General features: G+C 41.1%; 1 protein-coding gene across 3 annotated transcripts in view; it reads left to right on the top strand.

Annotated features, from left to right (window-relative positions):
• The first annotated feature begins 228 nt into the window (after nt 1-228).
• Nucleotides 229-17,517, top strand: part of CAPN15 (calpain 15) — a 118,214-nt gene continuing 100,925 nt past the window's right edge. For 2 of the 3 annotated variants that reach the window (XM_056805753.1, XM_056805751.1), the window contains exon 1: nt 599-971. The gene's annotated coding sequence lies outside the window, so the exon portion shown is untranslated. Of the gene's footprint in view, nt 572-598; nt 972-17,517 lie in introns of those variants that run through there. The other variant, XM_056805754.1, reaches the window with a different exon arrangement.

Below are 17,517 nucleotides of genomic sequence, written 5' to 3'. Positions count from 1 at the left end.
CTCCAGATTAGCTTCTTAAGCACAATGAGCCCAAAAGCCTGATAGTGAACAGCCATCCCAATTTATGGACTTCCAGAGGCAAGAGTTCATAGGAAACAACTACAACTACCAGCATGCCTCGGTCAATTCTAGAATGGCCAGCTACCTAGCTTCCGCTCCGGCCTCCCCCTAGCCTTCTGGGGCTTGTAGTCTTGCAGCGCGATTCACAGAGTCGCTTTCGCTCCCGGCGCGCCGTAGCTGCCGGGCACCTAATAGGGAGCTACGCTACGGAGGCAGCGTAAGGCCGGGTTTCTGGACTCCTGTGTGCGCTCGGCTGGGCTTCTCAGGCTGAGGCAGAGGAAACAGTTTCCAAAGCGTCCAGGCGAGCGGAGCCGAGTTGCGGCGCGGAGAGGGAGGCAGGCGGGCGGGCGGCCGGCAGGGGCGGCGCTGAGCTCCCGGCTTTCTCCCGAGGCAGAAGTTGTGGCGCGGCGCCCGACCGCTGGTACGGGGAGGCCCTGGGCCGGGGCCGGGCCCGGCTGGGCTGGGGGGCCCGGGGCCGCGGGGCCCCCGCAGGCGCCTCCGGACTGCGCGGGTGAGTGCGGCCCGGAGCCGGCGCTCTGAGGGCTCCTGGCAGGGCCTTCGCTGGCCCCCTCGGCTCCCCCGGGGGCCCAGCCGAGCCCAACCTTGTTCACCGCCGCGCACCGGGGCCGGGCCGGGGAGGAGGGAGGGAGGGAAGGAGGGAGGGGATCCGCACCGCAGCCAGGCCCCTCCCCTCCGCACTCCCTCCCCGCCCCCGGCCCTCCCTCTGGCCGCCTGGGCTCCGGACCTGGGACCAGGAGGAAACGCGGGCTAAGTGAAACTGTTGCAGTCCCAGCCCCGGGCAGCCCCGCCCGGCACGAGCTCCGTCCGTCCCGCCGATCGCCCGTCAGTCCATCCATCCGTCCATCCCGCCGCTCCCGGCGCTCCTGGGCATCCCGAAAAGTCGGCAGGAGGTAGTGCTAATTTATTTATGACTGGAGCCTGTTGTTACTGTTGCCGTTGTCTTACTGAACTTGCCCGTCTTCTTGGGAGGGAGTAGAGAGCCCGGGAGGGGAGAAGGATACCTACCCAGAGGTGATGGCTGAGAGCAGATGGTCCCCGCAGCCAAGGGCAGGCAGGTGTGGGCTCCTGACTCAGCTTCGGGGACTTGAGTCCCTGGAGGATGGAACAGATGCTTCGGCGACCATGGGATGGGCAGAGCAGCTTTAGCCGCCTGCCCTTTGCTAACCCTGGAGCTTCCAGGGCTGGGAGCCGAGGAGAAAGAGAGGGGGGAGATGGTTTTGAGTCTGGGCCAGAGCAAATGGCTAGAGGGAGGATCTCTGTGGCCTCCAGCCAGATGTCACCTGGAAAGCTAGCCAGAAGGTGTTCCTCCTAAAGGGTGCTCTCACCTCTTGCCTGTCCTTGGTTGTCCTTATTCCTCAAATACTATTTTTATTGTTAATTTATGTTTTGGAGGAGGGGGAGGGGAACGGATCAATCTGGATTTATAGTTCCCTAAGTCAGCATTAAAGGAAGTATCTGCCTTCATTCCACGTCCATTCCCTGTGACTCCAGGAACTATTGGAGGCCCCACAGACTAGGGGGCCCATCCTGTGTGGTGACTTCCAGCTCTTCCTCTTTTCTTATTTCCTGGTTTGTCTTTGAGGAAGAAGGGCACCTTGCAGTGTTTCTGAAGAACTTAGTATTGATTAAAACAACATTTACCAGGGTCAGAGGGGTAATGCCATAGCCCTTGGGCTTTGGAGTCCTTCCGGAATAGTAGCATAAAGAGACCATTCTAGTGGAGAAGGGTAGAGAATGAACTATCTTTGTTTTAGAAAGGGTAAATCAGGCCTGAGCTGACCAGATCTGGGAATCAAACTGGAGTAGAGAGGTCCATTAGTTTTGCTGTAGACTGCAGGACTAAGAAAGTGATTTTAGGGATCCCAAAATGAATTCTTGATCTAGAATGGATTTATCTAGAAGTGTTTGGAGTTTTAGTGGCTTGTTAAGTAAGACTTTATATCAAGATCTGTGCTGGTCTGGGTGAGGAAAAGTATACTCTGTGATCTGGGTCACTGATCTCTAAGAAACTGGGTCTCTACTCAGAATATCTAATTTGTGGAACCTCAGTAGTAATTTATTTAGCTATTTTGTCTCAGTGGTATGGTGGAAAGAACACTGGATTGGGAGTCAGGAGATTTGCATGCAAATCCAGCTTCTGCTATTGACTAATGGGGTGACTCTGGGTGAGTCATTTGACCTCTTTGAAACTCAGTTTTCTTATCTGTAAAAGTTTCCCTACCTGAATTAAAAGTTTCTTTTAATAAGGAAAGTGGTTTATAAACCATGAAGTCTTGTATAAATGTGAACTGCTCTTATGACTATTGTTGTTACAAAGTTTATCATTCTTTGGCAAGTATGGAAATCGTACCTATATAACACTAGCATCAGGGTATCCTGCCAGTTTGGAATGTGTGGAGAGTAGACAGAAAAGAATGGGGAGTGATTTTTTAATCTTTTTTTCAGTTCTAAATGACTGAAATGGGAAGAGAATAGAGAACAATATTATTTCCTAGGGCCTGAGTCAGCAGAAAGAGTGAACCCTTCCCCCAGTAGATTTGTCAAGTCAAGTCAAGAGAATGACTCCTTAATGAACAAATTACCTGGTGGAAGCTGATATTGAAAGGAGTCAACTTAAACCAGGTCTTAGGGTTATTTGTCCCTTCGTGCTTCACTTGTCTAAAATTCATCCTCTTTTTTCCCTTCCAAGCCTGAGAATCCTCCAAGCTGCTTATCTTCCCAACCTTCTTATTGTAGAGAAGACTGGACTCTATTATACTTTGTGTGTGACCTAGTGGAAGATGGGTTCTTTAAGGAGAAGCAGGGCTTCTGGCTTTGGTTCTTAGATTCAACATTCAATAATTGTGATTTTATGCAGGAAATATGATCTCTCCATGTTCCTCAGCGTCTATTAATCAAAGATCATAATTCTTGCTTTTATTCTTCCAAGACTCAAGATTTGAGAGATCATTTAATCAAAGCTACCCATTTTACAGAGGAACAAACCAAGATTTGGCAAGAGAGGAAGTGATTTGTCAGTGGTTGCAGAACTGGGACTAAGAATCAGGTTTAAGTCTGTTTTAAAGATCTATTTTACCATTGCTTGCTGTTTTAAGAGGCATGTAGAAATGTTGGGAAAACATTGTATCATGTGAAAATGATTTGGGTTCACAAAGGAAAAAAAAGTTCTTATATTAATGCAAAGTAGTAATAATGTTACTGATAGGTGCCTGTAGTTCAACTCTCTAGACAGAGTGATATGATGACAGCAATAGTATTATATGCCTCTTAATTTCCAACAATACTTAGTACAGGCATGTAGTGCATCTCAACAGAGATTTGTTGAATGAACAATTCACTTCTTGGCCCCTGTTTGGTCTGGCTATCTGTTCAATTAAAGGAAATTATTCTTTAGTAAGCGTGAATTAGCCATGAATAATTTATTTCTCCTCCTCATCCAGAGCTCTTGGAAACCCTCCCTCAGTTTAGGTGTTACCTTTTTTATTTTAATCCTTACCTTCCATTTTAGGATCAATAAGGTGTATTGGTTCTAAGACAGAAGAGTGGTAAGGACTAGGCAAGAGGGGTTAAATAACTTGCCCAGGGTTGCACAACTAGGAGGTGTCTGAGGTCAAACTTGAACCCAGGACCACCTCTCTCTAGGCCACTAATCCACAGAGCCACCTAGCTGCCCCCCTCAGGTACTACCACTTAGAGAAAATCTGGTTTGATTCCCTCCCCATAAAATTACTTTGTAACTTTGTACATATTTTTAAATTTATTTACTTAGACACAGCATGGTTTAGTGAAAAGCACAATACTTAGGAGGTCAGGAAATCAAGAAGTGGGTTTGGATCTTTCCTTAGCTGCTTAATAACTGTGCAGCCCTAGGCAAATCGATTAATCTCTGGGTGACAAAGTTAACTGGATGGTTCCCTTTCAGCCCTCAGTCTGTGATCCTTTGGGTTTTTGAAAATGTTGTTTGTTCCAATAGAATGGGAGCTTCTTGAAGGAAGTTGCATTTTGTCTTCGTATCCCTGGTGTCCAATACGTTGTCTGGAACTGTGCCTACATTTAATAATCATTTGTGAAATTGACTTAGTATTTGTGGAAAGTGTGGTGCCAGGGAAAGAGTTTAGTACTAGGATTCATGAAGCCCAGTTTCTAGTCCTAGCCATGTCATTAATTGTGTAATGATGGGCAAGTCACATCAGCATTTGGGACTTCTGTTTATTTCTTAAGCTATCAAATGATGTCACTTCCAGCTTTAATGGTCTGTGAATTTCTATGAGTATATTAAGCATTTCTGGAATTTATTAAATTGTTGGGGGTATCTATGGATAACTGACTTTTAAGTGATTTGGAATGATGGTGTTCTTATTTCTTTTGGGATGGTTATTTCTCTTTTGGAACTGGGAAGATCTGGGCCAAGCAATAGACTATACTTTTAGGATCATTAGCCATCATGAGAGGAGTAGAAGACCCCATCTTTTGCTCTGAGGGAAGTAAAGGAATGTGTCTGCCTTTTCAGCTCCTTGTTGGAGCTAATCTGGGGTAGGATAGACATATCTGAGTTGACTTTGTTCTGCCCATTATCTTTCTGTCCTACTTTATGGGGCAGTTATTTCCAGGTTGGTTGTCTTACTTTATTAATTGGAGACCCACACGAATGAATTAGGTAATGGAAAAGAACACAGATACACAGAGTTGACCCACTGGATATGGAGACATCAAGTTATCCCTTTTAATTCCTTTTGGAGAATTGTGAGTGCTGCCTTTGACTTTTTGAAGCAGCATGGCATGGTCAATTCAGTTCTAGAACTGGAATAGAAAGATCTGGTTTTGCACTCTGGTTTCACTTCTTACTGACTCTGTGACCCTTGCTCTCCAAGTCTGTTCACTCATCTGTAAAATGAAGACTACCTTAAAAGTCTGTTGTATGGATCAAATGAAAAAGTGCTTTACAATCCTAAGTCAGTTGCTTTTTTTAGTGCTGGGAATGGTGCTCTAGGTGAATCACCTTTATATTCTCTGGTTGTTTCTTGGGTTCTTCAAGTTGATATTGAGGTGTTCTATATGTTAAATAGGGTGCCAAGTGTGGAGGAACAAGGTCAGACAGTGGAGCCCATTCTAGGGCAGGAATTTTAGTTATGGTATTTTATTGCTTTTGGCCTAAAGCTTTTGCATAGTAGTATCTAGAATTCTTGGTATTGTGTTCTCAAAAATCTGTTGTAATAATTATGTACTTTGGGGGAAGGAGGTTATCTAATTTGACATTGTTGGAGTAGCATATCTAGAAACCTTGTAGTTCTGTTAGTAAGCATATACTTAGGAGAAGCATCAGAATGAGTCTATTAAAGGATAAATCATAAATGTTGAGTTGAGATTTCTTGCTATCTTCTCACCATTCTGACTGTTTCGTGGCTATTATCTTCATCGTCTCCAATAGGAATTTTGAACTCCATACCTAGATCGTATAGCCCTGATAGGTGAGATTTTACCTTACTTTGCCAGGTCAAGGCTTTCATGTCACTTTCAGATGTCCCTTCATTATGCCTTCTCTCCGATTTCATTTCCCCATCCTTCCCAATCACTCCTCTGTGTATCTGTCTATCTTTATATAATTTTTACAGTATTGAATCAAAATTTGTAAACTATCTTACTCCCTGTCATTATTTAATTGTCTGGCAATTTTATCAAGTTTGGTAGATTTCTCTAGCTCCCCAGTAGTTGAAAGGAAGCTGTGATGGCTGCTGTCCCAACTCTTTCCCTAGGGTCCAGGACTTTGATGTTGGTTGTTAGTAAGACAGTCAGTCTGTTAAATGTGCTTGAATGGTGGTTGGAAGATATCACGAGGAAAACAAGTCGATAACTGTTGTTTTAAAATGTCACTGCTGTGTCTGCACCCAATCGAAGACAATCATTGCAGGCTTCCTGATTCCTCTGACTTTAAGACTTCTATAAAGAGCAGCTGAGTGGTCAGTTGCCATGGGGACTTTTCTTTCTCTTTCCCTTGTTCCACGTTTCTCAGGAACATTGTCAATTCCTCTCCTCAATCCTCACTCCCATGTTCTTGAGCTTTGAGTTGCTTTTGAGATACTTATGTTCTCTCCCGGGTTAAATGAAAATTTTAATCAGGTTTTAGAATTTGAGCTGGGAGGTAGTGAGAGGAGGCTTGGACTTGGATTCAGTGGATCCAATCCAAGTTTGAGGACTGGCTATTAAATTAAAACTCACCATATAGCCCTATTGGCGTAATAGAAAAAACACTGGACTTGAAGACCAAAAGACTGGGACTTCATTTTTCTTTTTCCTTTAAATTGTTGGGACCTCGATTTATTGGACCATTCTGTGAGATAAGGCAGAAATCTCAAGTTCTGTATCCTATACCTTCCTCTTTACTATTTGCTGTGGATGGTAAGATTGTAAAAGAAATTATAGATTGGTCCTGTCTACCCCGTAGATTCTTTTAGTCATTAACAATTCTAGACCAGTAAAGCAAAACTTCTGTCAGCTCCTCTGTGTCTTCCTTCACAATTTAGGACTAGGTTTCAAATTTCATTTTTGAGCTTCTGAGAATGCCTTCCCTACCATTGTGCCTATTATTTCAAAGAGACCTATTTCCTCTTGCTTCCCTAGCACATAAATCCAGATGACTCAGTGAATGAATTGAGAATCCCCTGCCAACATACGTTGCCGGTGGGCTAACCATAACCAAGAGAAATCTCAGGCTCAAAGAAATACTTTGAGGAGAATTATTTTAGTAGTGCAAAGAATAGTAATTTTATCAACATGGACTCTCTCTGCCAATATAGATCGCAACCCCTTTTCACCTTAGTAGATAATCTTGATTAGTTGCTGTGGCCAAAAAACCAATCATGCCAGCCTTTCCAAAGGAATTAGTCCCGTTCTCTGAAAAAAGATACTAAGATTTCCATCTTGGTAGGACCTTATACCCTTTAAGAGCTCAGGGTCACCTCTCACCTCTGTTTTTATAAAGAAGCATCAGTGTGGACTTGGATAGAGGATTCAGAGATTGAAAACTTGACCCCGAGCAGGTAGTTGAATGTATTTGAATCTGATTTTGAATACTTAGTACTCTTTTTAAGTCTGGCTTCACCTAGGCCCAAAGATTTGGGAGAAGTTCTGGTTTGACCCATTATCTTAAAAAACATTGTGATCCTAGGCACTGAATCTTATAGTGTTCTGTGTCTCCGTTTCTCCATCTGAAAAAGATTAAATAATCTGCCTTATGAAATGTTTGCTAGGAAACATGAATTATTGTAAAGTGCCAGGCCAACAAAGGGAGATATGGAAATATCAGATAATAATGGTGATTGTCTTGTAACTTGTTTTGGCTGAGGCATCCACCTCTGAATCTCAAGGATTCAAGGGAGTCTATGTTTCTATTCAAGTTTGTTAACATAAAGTGCTAATTAGTTATATTTCCAAAACCACAGCCATCAGCTTTTATTCTTTCATTTTGTTCTTAGGTAGCTAGTTTTCAGTTTTCAGCAAAAACCTCTGCAATTCATTCCCGAGAGGTCAGAAATTGTCAGATGGTGTGATATTCCTGGCATTATAAATAAACCATTAATGAGCAATACTTCTTCATATAGATTTATCTCTGATTTATCATTGGCGTTTTTGTATGTCTAATTATTCCTGTATAGTCTTGCACCGTCTTGCTTTAGAATTTGACCTTATTTGCTTAGAGTGAAGGATGGATAGCAACTAAAATGAAAAAAGGGATTTGAAATGCCTTTTTTTTTTAGAAAGGAAATGAATCAGGAGCATAGTAAGGAGCAATGCATCCTCTTCCAAACTCAGAAGAAAGCCATTTTTACTTTTGCTTTGTTTAATGTGGTTTAAAGACCCAAGTAACAAAAAAGTCCCCTTCATAATGCATTATGTATCAAAATCAACATTGTGACAGTGGAGAAAATCTTTGACCCCACCAAGTTAAAAGTTATATTTTATGACAGCACCAACATCAACAGATAATTTTTCTTTCTTATCTACAGAGGGCAGGTAAGTTTTATTGATGTCTTTTGTTTTTTAAAAACACATTATTAAAAAAAACACATTATTGGCAGATATTCTAAACTACCTATTAAGTATTCTATTATAATAAAGAAAAGCAGTTAAGCAAAACCAACTAACACAGTGACCCCAACTAAAAATATCCCCCACATTCTCCATTCATGGTTCTACTCTTCAACAAAAGGAGTGTTGTGTTTTATCATCTACTCTTCAGATCTAAGATGGGTAATTATGATTATCTAGAGTTCAGTTACTTTTTATTGTTCTTTTTGTTTACATAATTATAGCCATTTATATGTATTATTCGTCTGCTTCTGCTTATTCCACTCTACTGATATCAGTTTGTTTAGGTCTTCTCTTGTTTTTGTTATTTCTTATGGTATAACAACATTCTGTTACACTTATGTGCCACATTTTGTTCAGTCATGCCACAGGCCTCAGGCACCCACTTTGTTTCCAGTTTGGCAGGAGGGGAGTTTTCACTTTTAAAAATATAATCTCTACATTTTTGCTCTGCTTTGTCTGTCACTTGGAATCCATAGTGCATTCACAACTGGCACAGTTCTCTCCACCTTTATGGACTTGTCTGTCCATTGCTGCTCTCCTTGGCTTCTGGGGATGGTTTAGAGGTGTTTGGACAAACTGATTTTGTTGGTATTCATAGTCCTTTGATTTTTTTAACAATATTTTATTTGATCATTTCCAAACATTATTCATTAGAGACAAAGATCATTTTCTTTTCCTTCCCCCCACCCCCACCTCTCCTATAGCCGATGCACGATTCCACTGGGTATCACAAGTGTTCTTGATTCGAACCCATTTCTGTGTTGTTGGTATTTGCTCTAGAGTGTTCATTTAGAGTCTCTCCTCAGACATGTCCCCTCAACCCCTGTAGTGAAGCAGTTGCTTTTCCTAGGTGTTTTTACTCCCACAGTTTGTCCTCTGCTTGTGGATAGTGTTTTTCTCCTTGATCTTTGCAGATTGTTCAAGATCACTGCATTGCCACTAATGGAGAAGTCCATTATGTTTGATTGTACCACAGTGTATCAGTCTCTGTGTACAATGTTTTCCTGGTTCTGCTCCTCTCACACTGCATCACTTCCTGGAGGTCGTTCCAGTCTCCATGGAATTCCTCTACTTTATTATTCCTTTTAGCACAATAGTATTCCATCACCAACAGATACCACGATTTGTTCAGCCATTCCCCAATTGAAGGGCATCCCCTCATTTTCCAATTTTTGGCCACCACAAAGTCATAGTCCTTTGATTAAGAGGCCCTCTAGACCAATCCATCCTCAAATGATGAATCATATCCACAGGGACTCTGACAAGGACTCACCAGTCTCTGTTTGAAGGCTTCCCAGTGATTTGGACTTGACTGTCCTTGGAGCTAAAAAATTGAATTTATTTGTTAACTGAGGTTCAGGCCTTTTTTTTTAATTAAAATTTTTTTAATTAAATTTTTTTCAATTGTCAAGCCTTTCCCCCCCTTCCTCTTCCTCCTTTTCCTCAAATTCAGCCTCCTCCAAATTGCCAAGAGAAAGGGGAAAAGGGGAACAAATATCCATATTTAAGTAAAACAAATTCCCATATTAGCTATGTTGTGACTCTTGCTTCTCAAGGGAAGAGTAGTGCCCTATTGCTTTGTCATTTATAGACCCATTGGATATTAGAAACCCTCATCAAGTTCATTGTACTAATTCAGGACCATGCATTTGATTTTTTTTTTTTGCCTGGGACATTTAAGTAGTGTTAGTAAGGAACCAGGATAGTCTGTTTGGCTCTTAAACAGGGGCAGCTGTGTTTTCTTGGACTGCTTAAGCCAAAGCGGCTGCTATTCCTAACTGCTTTGTGTTCCCCTTGGCCTTCTAGTCATCTCTGGTTGGCTGAGGACAGATTGAACTTCAAAAGAAAAAGTCCCCAAGAGGGCATGTTCAGCTTTAGTTTTGCATATCTAACTGCTGCCCCTTCCTTTTCATTGGGCTCATTTATAATCCCCCTACCCTTCACCCCACCCCCATGGGTATGAGTGAATTGATTAGTTTTTTTAAAAATAGCACATACTGTATCAAATCTTTTTTTTTTTTACTGAAGTATAAACTAGCTTGTTCTACTAGTTCAGTGATGGTGAATCTATGGCACAGGTACCAAAGATGGCAGGAAGAGCACTCTCTGGGCCTGCCCTCCTCCCCCCAAGTTCATTACTAGAAAGGCAGAGGAATTCTAGTGTCACTGTACCCCTCCTCCTCTGCACTACACCTGATGACACCTCTGCCCAGCAGCCCAAAGGGAGCAAAGTCTCCAGCCCCTGTGTGGGGTAAAGTGGGGGACATGTATGCCTGGCACTTGGTGGGGGGGGGGGTTGGCATGGTAAATGATCTGGGGGGTGGGGCCCAGCACTCCATCTTTACTTTTTCTTTTTTTAACATTCTTTTTTTTTATTTGGTCAATTTCAAACATTATTCCTTGGTTACAAAATCATTTTCTATTCCTCCCTCCTCTTCCCCCATCCCTACCATAGTTGATGTGCAATTCCACTGGGTATTACATGTGTCCTTGATCAGAACCTATTTCCATGTTGTTGATGTTTACACTAAGATGTTCATTTAGAGTCAACATCCCCAATCATATCCCCTTGTCCCATGTAGTCAAGCAGTTGTTTTTCTTCTGTGTTTCTACTCCCACAGTTTTTCCTCTGGATGTGAATAATGTTCCTTCTCATAGCTCCCTCCAAGTTGTTCAGGATCACTGCATTGCCACTAAGGGAGAAGTCCATTATATTCTATTGTACTACAGTGTATCTGTCCCTTAATAATGTTCTCCTGGTTCTGCTCCTTTCGCTCTGCATCACTTCCTGGAGGTTGTTCCAGTCTCCATGGAATTCTTCCAGTTCATTATTCCTTTGAGCACAATGTATTCCATCACCAACATATACCACAATTTGTTCAGCCATTCCCCAATTGAAGGGCATCCCCATATTTTCCAATTTTTTGCCACCACAAAGAGTGCAGCTATGAATATTCTTGTACATGTCTTTTTCCTTATTATCTCTTTGGGGTACAAACCCAGCAGCCAGCACTCCATCTTTAAAAGGTTTGCTGTCACTGCACTAGTTGAACACTTCATCTCCCAGTGTCTCTGAAATGGCCATCTCTGATGCAGAGAATGCACATCCTTCTACCTCCTTTTCACAGAATCTCTCTCTTTTAAAATGCAGTATGGGCTTCTTCGTGAAAGTGTCCACTTCAGACTACCTTAAATTTAACTACTTTTCATGTATTTGCATTATATTTATATCTTATATGTGTCTTTTTTATATATACTTATTATCTCCCCCATCAGAATATAAGCTCTTTGGGGCAGCTAGGTAGCACAGTGGATAGAGAGCATCAAACCTGGAGTTGGAAGAGCCTGGGTTCAATTCTGACCTCAGATAATTCCTAGCAGTGTGGCCTTGGGCAAGTCACTTAACTCCAGTCACCTAGCCCTTAGTATTCTTCTGTCTTAGAATGGACACCAAGACAATAAAGGTTTTAAGAGAGAAAAGTCTCCTACCCATTCTTCTTGCTTCCAGTCTCTTCTGTCATGTCATAATAATATCAATTTAAATTTCTTAAAATACAAGTCTGATTTTTGGTACACTCCTGTTTAAAGAATTTCGGAGGGGGGGGGCAGCTGGGTGGCTCAGTGGATTGAGAGTCAGTCCTAGAGATGGGAGGTCCTGGGTTCCAATTTGGCCCCAGATACTTCCCAGCTGTGTGATCCTGGGCAAGTCACTTAACCCCCATTGCCTAGCCCTTACCACTCTTCTGCCTTGGAGCCAATACACAGTATTGACTCCAAGCTGGAAGGTAAGGGTTTAAAAAAAAAAAGAATGTCAGGGACTCCCTGTAGCTGGCTATATTAAGACCATACTCCTTTACTTTATTCCAGGGCCACTACAGTTTGATTTTTAACCCAGTTTTTAAATTTTATCTCATACTATTCACCTTCATATACTAAATACTTCATCCAAACTGAATTGTTTATTGTTCCAAGGCCTTATCCTGTATTTTCTTATCTCTGAATTTTTGTTCCTATGATTAGAATCTCCTTCATTTACTATTGAAATTCTATTCATCCTTAAAGATGTAGCTGAAATGATACTTCCTCAGGAATAATCTTTTTTTCTTCCTTGGAACCATCTTAGCATTGTTATTTTCTTTTGTATATTTTCTATTTTTTATGAAAGCTGTTTGTGTATGTCTATTCTCTCCTACTATCAGCTCCTTGTGGGCAGGCAATATGTTTTTGTTCCGCCAGTAACACAATGTTTGGCACCAGAGATGTCAGACATGCCTGGCATGTGGTTCACATCACTCCTCAGGGCCATAGGAACCATATTATAATATAATTGGAAAGTATTTAAGAAAATAAATAAAAATACAGTAAAATATAGATAATATTTTAAAAACTAAGTCAATATGCAGCCTGCAAGAATCCTTTTGTATTTCTATTTGAGTTTGCCATCATTGACTGCACTATATAATTAAAATGTTTATTGTTGAATTGATAGGAATTACACCCTGATAACCTGTCTTAGAATTTAACAAAAATTTAACATCATCATCTAGTGCCTTCTCAAGTAATTTGCTGTAGAGATACTTTACATATAGCTTATACCAGAACTTTTGGTAGGAAACAGGGAGATAGTGAAATCTGATACATTTACTAAGATTTCTCAATTCTCTTTTTCTGTTTTCCTCCTCTTTTGTTTCATATAGTTAGTACATGTTTAATGCTGCATGATATCGCTAGCATTTTCAACAGATAGTTTTTTCCCTCTGCTCCTTTCCACTTCAGAATGCCCCAACTGGGCCCCATTCCTTGTTCGCCAGATCCCTTTCCAGCTGCTATGGTTTTTAAGACCCCCATGTGAATCACAACAGATGGAGCCCCCAGAACCAACTTTAAGAACCAGGTCTCATAGATTTTTTAAAATACGGACACATAAGTCAAGGGACCTGGATTCTATTCCTTATTCCATCAGAGACTTTCTGGGTGGTTTTGGCCAAGATGTTTTAACCTTTTGGTGCCTTGCTTTTCTATTTGTAGAATGCAGATTGTATTTGTATTCTATTTCATAGGGATCCTGAAAGAAATAATTAACTTAAAAGTGCTTCTGAAACAAAGTACTAAGTAACCCCCTGTGTCCCTGCCTATCGTCTCCTGCTGGTTGTATATGTTCAGTCTTTTCCTTCTTACTCCATTACCTTTCCTTGTCAGGCCTGACAGCTTGCATCTCCAGCAGCAAAGCTAGGGCTCTCTTGGGTTGGTGTTGTAAAACCTCTGGCTCCAGGTGGGATTGACCAGCCCCCTCTCTAACAATAAACTCTTGCCTTCCCAGTCAGTATTATACCTTTGTAGAACATGTGTTTGGGGCATGTGATTTGGACCAGAGAAATTGGGGCTAAGTTGGCATGTCCCCAGCCTTCCTTCTTTCTTTTTTAGGGGGAGAGTGGAAGAAGTTGTGTATATTTATTCAGTCATTCGCCTTTTTCTCTTTTGCAAATTAGAATAATTTATTTCCGTGATAAACAACCTTATAAGAGGAAACATTTAGCCTATTCTCCATCCCTTTCCCCTGCCCCACCTCTCAGGCTGGGAAATCCCAGCCTTCTTTTTTCCTTCTCCACGGTACCTCTTGGCTGTGATTGGTTTTTAGGAGATTGGGTAGAAGAGAATGCTTAAATAAGTAGTTTTTCTCACTCTGATTATGTGTGATGCCTATTGGTAATAGATTGAAAAACCCTAAGGAGGGGTTCTAGCAGGGTATAATATTATAAACTGAGTAAATTAAGAGTTTGTGGTTTAACCTCAGACAGAAGCATGATAATGTGTTAATTGGGGCAACATGGGAGGATGTTAGCAGGATCCCTGGAGAAGGCCTGAATAAATCCTAAAATTCCATCAATATTATGCAAGGTAGAGAGGACTTAGAAAGTTCCCTTTCTAGTGAATGTTGTCCAGGTCTTTCTGGTTCCTTTGAGGCCAGTCTAATTTAGGGCAGAACTTGAGGGTCAATCCTATAATGATAAGAAACATACTTTTTTAGAAGTCTCTTGGCTCTCACTTCAATACATAATTATAATTACTTTGTACTTCCCAAGATCTTTCTACAACTCTGTGGGGTAAGTAGTATAACTAGTATTGTTCCCATTTTGAGGAAGGCCTAGGAGTGTAATTTCCCCAACGTTACAGACTCGATAAACATTATAGCTAAAACTTGAACTCTGCCAACTAATACACTAGTGCTCAGTCCTTACACTGGGCTGTCTTCCTACATAATTATGGTAATTCTCAGGATTTAAAACATTGGAAAATTGACAAACTATTATTCCCACCAGGGCCTTAACCTACATCTTTTCCCATTGCAATCTGAAGAGGTCTGTTAGAGCACATTGAGAGTACTGTGAAGTTGGCAGGAAGGGAATGGGCATTTTTGGCCAGCCCTCTGAGGCCCTAGGGCTGAGGGGAGGAACTTTGAGGTTGAAGTCTACTCTTGGGGACCTGGGCAAGGCACCATCTATAGCTTCTCTTTCCAAAGTGGGACTTTATGTGGGATGGTGAAAGATTCATTAGTATTCCTGAAGTCATTTGAAAATATAAATGTGATTACTAATTGTCGTTGTTGTGACTTTGGCAGTGGGCTTGTTATTTTAATGATGAGATTTTTTTTTTTAATCCTTGGTGAGAGGCAGTATGTAAATATAGTGTCATTGTTGTGGTTGTCATCCTCATTATCTCTTATCTTTGATTTCTAGGTGGGTTAACACAATAATAATAATAATAATAATAATAAGACACTTGAAGGTTTGCAAAATGCTTTACAAATATTATCTCATTTGTTCCTCACAACCACCTTAGGAGGTAGGTGCTATTACTATTCCCATTTTATAGATGAGGAAACTAAGGCAGAGTTTAAGTGAATGGCTCTACATCACAAAGCTAGTAATAAGTATCTGAGGCTACATTTAAACTTTAGTCTTCCTGGCTCCAGGTTCAGCACTTTATCCACTGCTCCACCTAGATGCTTTTAATTATCTTAATTAGAGCAGTAATTAAGTATTGACTAGGCACTCACAAGTGCCTGGCATTGTGTTTGATAGGTCCCTAGTAGAGTTGTGTTCGGCTGTGTCTATATTTGTGAGTTAGCTTAAACTCAAGTGTGCATTTATAGGGGCAACTAGGTGACTCAGGGCATAGTCAGACTTGGTGATGGGCAGTCCTATGTTCAAATCTAGTCTCAGACACTTCCTACTGGTGACTGGGCAAGTCACCTAGTCCTATTGCCTGGCCTTTTACCCTTGAACCAATGGAAGGTAAAGGTTATTTTTAAGTGCATTTATGTGAAGCCCTGCAGATCTGAAGATGACCTACTAACCACCTTCCATAGAGATTGTGCTTTGGATTGAATTTTTACTAATATGGTTTTGTTATCCAGCGTAAGAAAGGGGTCCTGGTCCTAGAACAAGACTTAAGAATCAGTGGATAGTCATTTCTTTCAAAGCTGCCTATGTACACCCAACAATGTAGGCTCATTTGGAGAATAGTATTGAGGTGCTAATGATCCCCAGGGTCATCGGTTCATTCTCTGAACTGGCTAGTTCAGTTTATACTGAAAATTCTGTTTCTAGTTTCAGGTTGTATGAATGGTCCTGGCAAGAAAGGACAATTGGTTCAGGACAACCTGTAGCAGTTCCCAATAGTAATAGCAGTAATTCTTGACATTTATATAGTTCTTTATGGTTTGAAAGGTGCTGTATGTACTCATTCTCCTTTGATTAGGGAAGTAGCTTGGACAGAGGAGGACATGTTTGAAATCACGGGGCTGGGCTGCCAGAGATTTTTGGAGAAGCTAACTGCCTTGATGCCATTGACAACCTTCTTGGGGAAAGATTGAGTGTTAGATATTAGTGGTAATTTATGGGATATCGAGGCACCTTTATACCAACATCCTTAAGTGTAGTCGTATGTCGATACCAGCTTTAGTTGTTTAGAAGCTGTATACTTGATAATGTCTCTCTTTTTTTTTTTTCCATGAACAACTTCTTCAGGTGGGTTACATTTCTACCTTCACAACAAAGCATTTGATTCTTTGAAGGTACTGAGGTATCACTGAGTTCTCATGTTCTTTTGGGTCCATTTTAATTAACACCTTGAACATATGCCACAATGACTGTCCTACCTCTGTATATACTTTAGACCAAATATAGGCCACTGGTCCTATGAAAAACTAGGGCAGTGACTCCAGAATAAGAACATAAAGAGTAGCATTTCATGGAAGCATCAAACTCTGTGGCACTGAAGAGACTTTTCTATAACTTGAAAATTCATAATGCTGTGTAAGTCATAGCTTGTGGCCTGTAGTTGGGCCTCTGCTAAAGCAGGCAAAGCTGTCGACTTTGGCAGCCCAAAAGGCTACTCCTGGTTTGAGTGATGGAGTACAGACCTGAGCATTGGCAGCCCTGTAGGGAAGAGAAGAGTATCCTTTGGGTAAAATGTGTTATGCAGTGGTTCTCTAGCCCAGCTGGTACTGTCACTGCTCCTGAAATCTCTTAAGGAGAGTTTGTTATGTGGGAATTGAGTGAACTTTACTGACTGTTTTGTGACTCAGTTCTGGATCTAGCCCAGTTCCTTTTCTATTCAATTATGGGTCTAGTCCATTTTTTGTCTTGTGAGGAAAACTTTATCCAGTTATGAGAATTGTGAGAAAATTTTATTTTATTTCATTGTGTAAACCTAGTCCTACATGGCTGAAAAGCTGGACTACTTCTACCTATTGTTTTAGAGATCCACAACTGATTAGAAAACTAGTCAGATCCAAAGATCAAAGCAAGGAGGTTTCTCACAATTATACATCTTAAGCAACCATATGTCTTTATCTGAAAACTGGCCCATACTGGCCAATTAGTTACTGTTTCCTTGTACTTTTGATTGAATTTCGACACTTGAGGGGGAGTACTAGATACCTCCTTTTGATTTCAAGAAATGACACCTGTTTTTTTCTCCCTCCCAACTTGGAAAGTCCTTAATCTTTCCTCCATTTAAAAATAAGATTACCTATTCTTATGTCTTAGTTTATATCTTATTAATGCATTAAATACATAAAAATCTGTCTCCCCTTGTATTTGGGATCCAGTCCCAATCTGAGGAGGCCTGGTCCTGATTTGTTATGCAATTGACAGACATTGCTTAATAAATTAATATGCTCAGAAGCTTGAACCTTCATTTTCGAAGTCATTTCATTCAATCCATTGCCATAGATTTTGGCAAAGCCAGCCAAGATTCTGAACCTGGAGGGATATTTTTTACAAAAAACTCCCTTGAGCACTTTGGACCTTTCTCCATGGGACTTCTTTACAGAAGATTGCC

The sequence above is a fragment of the Monodelphis domestica genome, chromosome 7 (assembly GCF_027887165.1).
Source record: "Monodelphis domestica isolate mMonDom1 chromosome 7, mMonDom1.pri, whole genome shotgun sequence".
NCBI classification, from domain to species: Eukaryota; Metazoa; Chordata; class Mammalia; order Didelphimorphia; family Didelphidae; genus Monodelphis; species Monodelphis domestica.
Note: the sequence above shows the minus strand (reverse complement) of the source record. Positions and strands in the feature narration are given on the sequence as shown.